The 6,827-nt window shown below is 38.8% G+C and overlaps 1 non-coding gene across 1 annotated transcript; it reads right to left on the reverse strand.

Annotated features, from left to right (window-relative positions):
* Positions 1 to 3,856: 3,856 nt before the first annotated feature.
* On the reverse strand, positions 3,857 to 3,965 carry LOC112745609 (small nucleolar RNA R71). Its single transcript, XR_003173528.1, has one exon. It is a non-coding gene; the product is annotated as a small nucleolar RNA R71 (small nucleolar RNA).
* Positions 3,966 to 6,827: the final 2,862 nt, after the last annotated feature.

Genomic DNA, 6,827 nt, shown 5'->3' on the forward strand with positions numbered 1-6,827 from the left:
CTAAATGCTCTGTCACAGCACGGCTAATCATCTGGAGGTTCTCGATCATACTGGAATAGGATTTACTATCCTTTTTGTGTCTGTCACTACGCCTAGCGCTCGCGAGTTTGAAGCTCGTCACAGCCATCCAATCCCAGAATCCTACTCGGAATACCACAGACAAGGTTTAGACTTTCCGGATTCTCATGAATGCCGCCATCAATCTAGCTTATACCACAGAGATTCTGATTAAGGAATCTGAGAGATACTCATTCAATCTGATGTAGAATGGAGGTGGTTGTCAGGCACACGTTCATGGATTGAGGAAGGTGATGAGTGTCACAGATCATCACCTTCTCTATAATTAAGCGCGAATGAATATCTTAGATAGGAACACGCATGTTTGAATGGAAAACAGAAATAGTTGCATTAATTCATCGAAACACAGCAGAGCTCTTTACCCCCAATAATGGAGTTTAGAGACTCATGCCGTCAGAGATTACAAAGTTCAGATCTAAAATGTCATGAGATACAAAATAAATCTCTAAAAGTTGTTTAAATACTAAACTAGTAACCTAGGTTTACAGAAAATGAGTAAACTATGATAGATAGTGCAGAAATCCACTTCTGGGGCCCACTTGGTGTGTGCTGGGACTAAGACTTAAGATTCTCACGTGCCTGGGCTGTTTTGGGCGTTCAACACCAGGTTGGAACCTGTTTCTGGCGTTGAACTCCAACTTGTAACCTGTTTCTGGCGCTGGACGCCAGACTGCAACTAGAAACTGGCGTTGAACACCAGTTTACGTCATCTATCCTTGAGCAAAGTATAGACTATTATATATTTCTGGAAAACCCTAGATGTCTACTTTCCAACGCAATTGGAAGCGCGCCAATTAGACTCTTGTAGCTCCAGAAAATCCATTCCGAGTGCAGAGAGGTCAGAATCCAACAGCATCAGCAGTCCTTTTTCAGCCCGAATCAGATTTTTGCTCAGCTCCCTCAATTTCAGCAAGAAAATACCTGAAATTACAGAAAAAAACACAAACTCATAGTAAAGTCCAGAAATATGAATTTTTCCTAGAAACTAATGAAAATATACTAAAAACTTAACTAGAACATCCTAAAAACTACATGAAATTAACCCCAAAAAGCGTATAAAATATCCGCTCATCACAACACCAAACTTAAACTGTTGCTTGTCCCCAAGCAACTAGACAAATAAAATAGAATACAAATAAGTCATTAATCAATAATATCTCAGAGTTTTTGAGTGAAGCTCAGATTCTAATTAAATGAGCGGGACTAGTAGCTTTTTGCTTCCGAACAGTTTTGGCATCTCACTTTATCCATTGAAGTTCAGAATGATTGGCATATATAGGAACTTAGAATTTAGATAGTGTTATTGATTCTTCTAGTTCAGTATGTTGATTCTTGAACACAGCTACTTTTATGAGTCTTGGCCGTGGCCCTAAGCACTTTATTTTCCAGTATTACCACCGGATACATAAATGCCACAGACACATAATTGGGTGAACCTTTTCAGATTGTGACTCAGCTTTGCTAAAGTCCCCAATTAGAGGTGTCCAGGGTTCTTAAGCACACTCTTCTTTTTGCTTTGGATCTTGACTTTAACCGCTCAGTCTCAAGTTTTCACTTGACACCTTCACGCCACAAGCACGTGGTTAGGGATAGCTTGGTTTAGCCGCTTAGACCAGGATTTTATTCCTGTGGGCCCTCCTATCCACTGATGCTCAAAGCCTTGGATCCTTTTTAGACAGTAAGAAAACTTAATCCAAAAGAATACGCATCTCCGAAGCCTTAACTGAATCCTTATCACTGTTTTTACAATCAATCTGGTATTTCGTTCTTTACTATTTCGTTTATGGTTTCAAACAAATAACCATCTTTTCTAATCGCCTGACTAAGATTTACAAGATAGCCATTTCTTACTCAATCCAACAATCTTCGTGGGATTCGACCCTCACTCACCTGAGGTATTACTTGGACGATCCGGTGCACTTGCTGGTTCAGTTGTGCAGAGTTCAATTTCGTGCACCAAGTTTTTGGCGCCGTTGTTGGGGATTGTTCGAGATTGACAAACTACCGGACTATCTTGTTGCTTAGATTAGGTATTCTTTAAGGTTTAGTTGCTCTTTTAATTATGTCTTTTGTTTTCTTTTTCAAAAAGTTTTCAAAAACCTTTTCTTTTTCTTTAGTAACCTTTATCTTTTATGTGAATTTTGTGTCAGTTTTTAAGTTAGGTGTTCTATCTTTTTTCATTTTTTTCTTTCTTTTTCTTTAAATGTTCGAAAATTGTTCTTGAGTGTTCTTCTTGATATTTGAATTATTCTTGGTAATTTTTCTTGTTTGATTTTAAAAATTTTTAAGTTTGGTGTCTCTTAGTTGTTTTTATTTTTCCTTAAAATTTGAAAATCCAAAAATATATTTCTTTTATCTTTACTTAAATTTTCGAAAATTCTTGTTATATTTTCCTATCTTGATTTAAAAATTTTAAATTTGGTGTTTTCTTGTTAGTAAAGTTTAAATTTTGAATTTCAAATCTTATTTTTTCAAATCTTTTTTCAAATCTTTATCCTATCTTTTGTTTATCTTTCTTTAAATTTCAAATATACTACCTTATCTTATTTTAATTTCAAATTTCAAATTTAAATCTTTTCAAATTTTGAAATCTTTTTCAAATTTCTATCATATCTTTTAATTTAAATCTTTCCTATTTTATCTTCTTCAAAATTTTAAAACTTCAAATTCTTATCTTTTTAAATCTTTACTATGTTTTAAATTTAATTTTCAAAATCTTTTAATTTTTAATCTTATCTTTCTAAATCTTTTTAAATATTTATCTTATCTTTCATTTTAAATTTAGAACTTACTTATCTTCTTTTAATTTTAAACCTCAAATCTTTTTCAAATCTTATCTTTCTTTGTTTGACTCTTTCTTTCAACTTTTAAATTTCAAAATCTTCCTTTCAACATTCTCTTTTTAATTTCAAAAATCAAATCTTTTATTTTGTTTTTTACTCTTGTTAAATAGTTAGTTACTTGTTTTATCTTTTATTTTCCTTTCTCTTTCTTCCTTTTTAAACCTTCTAACTACTTTTTCTTTCTCTTTTTTGAAAATTTCATCTCTCTTTCCTTCTCTATTTTCGAAAATATCTCCTCTTTTCTCTCTATTGATTTTTGAAAACTATCCTTATTAAAGGACATCTTCTTTTCTTTTCTTCTTGACCTATCTCTCTAACAAATGCTCTCTATACTTTGACATAGAGAATCCTTTCTTCTTCTCTTCTTGTATTCTTTCTTTTAGTTTATGAGCAGGAACAGGAATAAAGAACCTTTCTTTGATCCCGATCCTGAACCTGAGAGGACTCTAAGGAGGCATTTACAACAAGTTAGAGCACAATACTCCGGAGAAAACCTCATAGAGCTTTTCGAACAAGAAGCTGAGAATACAGATATGGCAGCCAAGCCCAATGATAAAGGAGATGCAAGGAAGGTCCTAGGTGACTTTACTGTACCCACTTCTGACTTTTATGGGTGCAGCATCTCTATACCTGCCATAAGTGCAAATAACTTTGAGCTGAAGCCTCAACTGGTCACTTTAGTTCAACAGAACTGCCAGTTTCATGGACTTCCACAGAAAGATCCCAACAGATTCATCTCTAATTTCTTATAGATCTGTGATACTGTCAAGACTAATGGAGTAGATCCAGAGATTTACAAGCTTATGCTTTTCCCCTCTGCTGTAAGGGACAGAGCTAGGTTATGGTTGGATTCTCAGCCTAAGAAAAGCCTAGACTCTTGGGAGAAGGTGGTCAATGCATTTTTGACCAACTTCTTCCCACCTCAGAAGCTGAGCAAGCTTAGGGTGGAAGTTCATACCTTCAGACAGAAAGAGGGTGAATCGCTCTATGAAGCATGGGAGAGGTACAAGCAACTGATCAAAAGGTGCCCTCCTAACATGATTTCAAATTGGACCATGCTAGATATCTTTGATGATGGCCTTTCTGAATTGTCCAAGATGGCATTGGACCACGCTGCTGGTGGTTCACTCCACTTGAAGAAAATGCCTGAAGAGGCACAGGAACTCATTGACATGGTTGCAAACAACCAATTCATGTACACTTCTGAGAGGAATCCTGTGAACAATGGGGTGGCTCAGAAGAAAGGAGTCTTGGAGGTTGATACTCTGAATGCCATATTGGCTCAGAATAAGATCGTGACCCAACAGATCAACATGATCTCTCAGCATTTGACTGGATTACAAGCTACAGTTGGCAGCACTCAAGAAGCCTCCTATGAAGGAGATGCCTATGATCCAGATCAACCCATGATGGATGAGGTTAACTATTTAGGAAATCCCAACAATGAGCCTTATGGAAACACGTACAACTCATCTTGGAGGAATCATCCCAACTTTTCATGGAGGGATCAACAGAAGCCTTAACAAGGCTTCAACAACAACCAAGGTGGAAGAAACCAAAATAAGTTCAATAACAGACCATTCCCACCTTCTCAGCAACAGATGGAGACTTTTAAGCAGAGCCTCTCTGACTTAGCTACTATAGTCTTTGATCTTTCTAAGACCAATCACAGTTTCATGACTGCAACAAGATCCTCCATCAGGAATCTGGAGGTACATATTGGTCAGCTGAGTAAGAGCATCCCCGAGATCCCTTCTAACACTCTTCCAAGTAATACTGAAGTAAACCCAAGAGAAGAGTGCAAGGCCCTCACTGTAGTAGCTGAGGCCGAATCTAAAAAGGAAGTGCTGGCATTGAATGCCAGCAAGGGAGTAGATGCTGGGCGTTCAATGCCCAAGAAGGAGCAAGTTATGGCATTGAACGCCACAATGGGAGTAGTTGGGCGTTCAATGCCAACTAAGGAATCCCTTATGGAAGAATTAAAAGAAACTAGAACTCATGAGGAGACCATAGAGGTTCCCTTGAATGCCTGGTTGCAGATTATAAAATCTGAAGAATACTCCTCCTCTGATGAGGAAGAAAAAATTAGGAAAGAGCAAGTTGCTTGGTACTTAGAAATTCTAATGAAGCTGAATGCCAAATTATTTGGAACAGAGACATTGGAGGACAAACCTCCAGTGCTCACCAAGGAACTCAATGCCTTGGTTCAAAAGAAACTACCTCAGCAGCTGCCGGATCCTGGAAGCTTCCTAATCCCTTGCACCATAGGGTCAATTACCTTTGAGAAGGCCTTATGAGACCTAGGGTCAAGCATAAATCTCATGCCTCTCTCTGTAATGGAGAGGCTGGGAATTTTTTTAGGTGTAAGATGCCAAGATCTCATTGGAGATGGCATACAAATCACTGAAAAAGGTATATGGTCTGGTAAAGGATGTTTTAGTAAAGGTTGAAAACTTTTACATCCCTACAGACTTTATAATCTTAGATACTGGAGAGGACGAGGATGAATCCATCATCCTTAGAAGATCTTTCCTAGCCACTGCCAATGCCATAATTGATATGGCAAAGGGAGAGCTTGTTCTGCAGTTGTGGGAAGATCACATCTTGTTCAAGATGCCCAAACCTAACTCCCTCCCTAAGGGAGAGACAACTGTGCAACACTTAGTATTCCAACCCTCTCTCTCAGTACAGAGCTTTACTGAGCCCCCAAACACCAAATCTAAGTTTGGTGTTGAGAAACCATCATCAAGCACTGAGAATAAAGGCACTAAGAAGAAGGTACCTAAAGGCAGGAAGGATAAGAAAATCACCACTGAAGGCCTCTCACTTGGCATGAGAATTGTCTTCACAGACAGCCCAGTGATTCCATACGCTGCGAACAAGATCCTGTCTTTGGAACACGTGGAGCTCATCCATGAGAGTACAGAAAGGAAGTTCACTGTAAGGGCTGACATTTTGAGCCCCTATCCATCCCCGTAAAGGGGCTAACCGTCAAGATAATGACGTTAAAGAAGTACTTGTTGGGAGGCAACCCAACCATAATTATAGTATTCCTATTTTTAGTTATTTCCATTCGACTTATATTAAGTTATTTTCAGAATTATTTCCTTTTTAGAGTTCATGATCATGTGCAGTAGATTAAAGACAGAAACATTCCGAGACAGAACACCCTGGAGTAGACCCCTTGCTGGTGTTGAACGCCAGACAAGGAGGCAAGAAGGGCATTCAACACCCTATATGGGTAAAAAAGCTGACGTTGAACACCACACAGGGAGAAGTGTGGGCGTCCAACGCCAAAGAGGGAGCAGCGTGCTGGCGTTGAATGCCAGAATGGGACCATTCTGGGTGCTCAATGCCCTACAAGGAGCAAAGACCTGGCATTGAATGCCAGGAAGGGAGACCCTCAAGGGTGTTCAATGCCCTACTTAGAGCAAGAAGCTGGCGTTGAACGCCAGCCAAGGAGTAGAGGCTGGGCGTTCAATGCCCTCAAGGGGGCATGGAATTCAAATTTCCTAGCCTCTCAGGATCAATGGGTCCCACAGAATCTCCACCTACCCCACCTTCTTATCTCTGCTACTTTTCCTCTTTCCCACATACACTCTTCCCCATACACCCTCAACCAATCACATCCACATCACATTTTTCTCTTTCCAACACCCTTCATCACTAGCATCCATCAATTCCCAACAACCCATTTCAAATTCAAATCTTTGACACCCATATCCCCCCATCTTGACCGAATTCCAACCCTAACCACCCCTATAAATAACCCATCATACAACCCTTCAATCACAAACCTCATACACAATAACCCCCACTTAGCCGAATCCCTCTCTCCTTCTATCTCTACTATTCTCTTCTTCTTCTAGTCTCTTCTTCTCTTTTGTTTATATTTGCTCGAAGACG

The sequence above is a fragment of the Arachis hypogaea genome, chromosome 14 (genome assembly GCF_003086295.3).
Source record: "Arachis hypogaea cultivar Tifrunner chromosome 14, arahy.Tifrunner.gnm2.J5K5, whole genome shotgun sequence".
NCBI classification, from domain to species: Eukaryota; Viridiplantae; Streptophyta; class Magnoliopsida; order Fabales; family Fabaceae; genus Arachis; species Arachis hypogaea.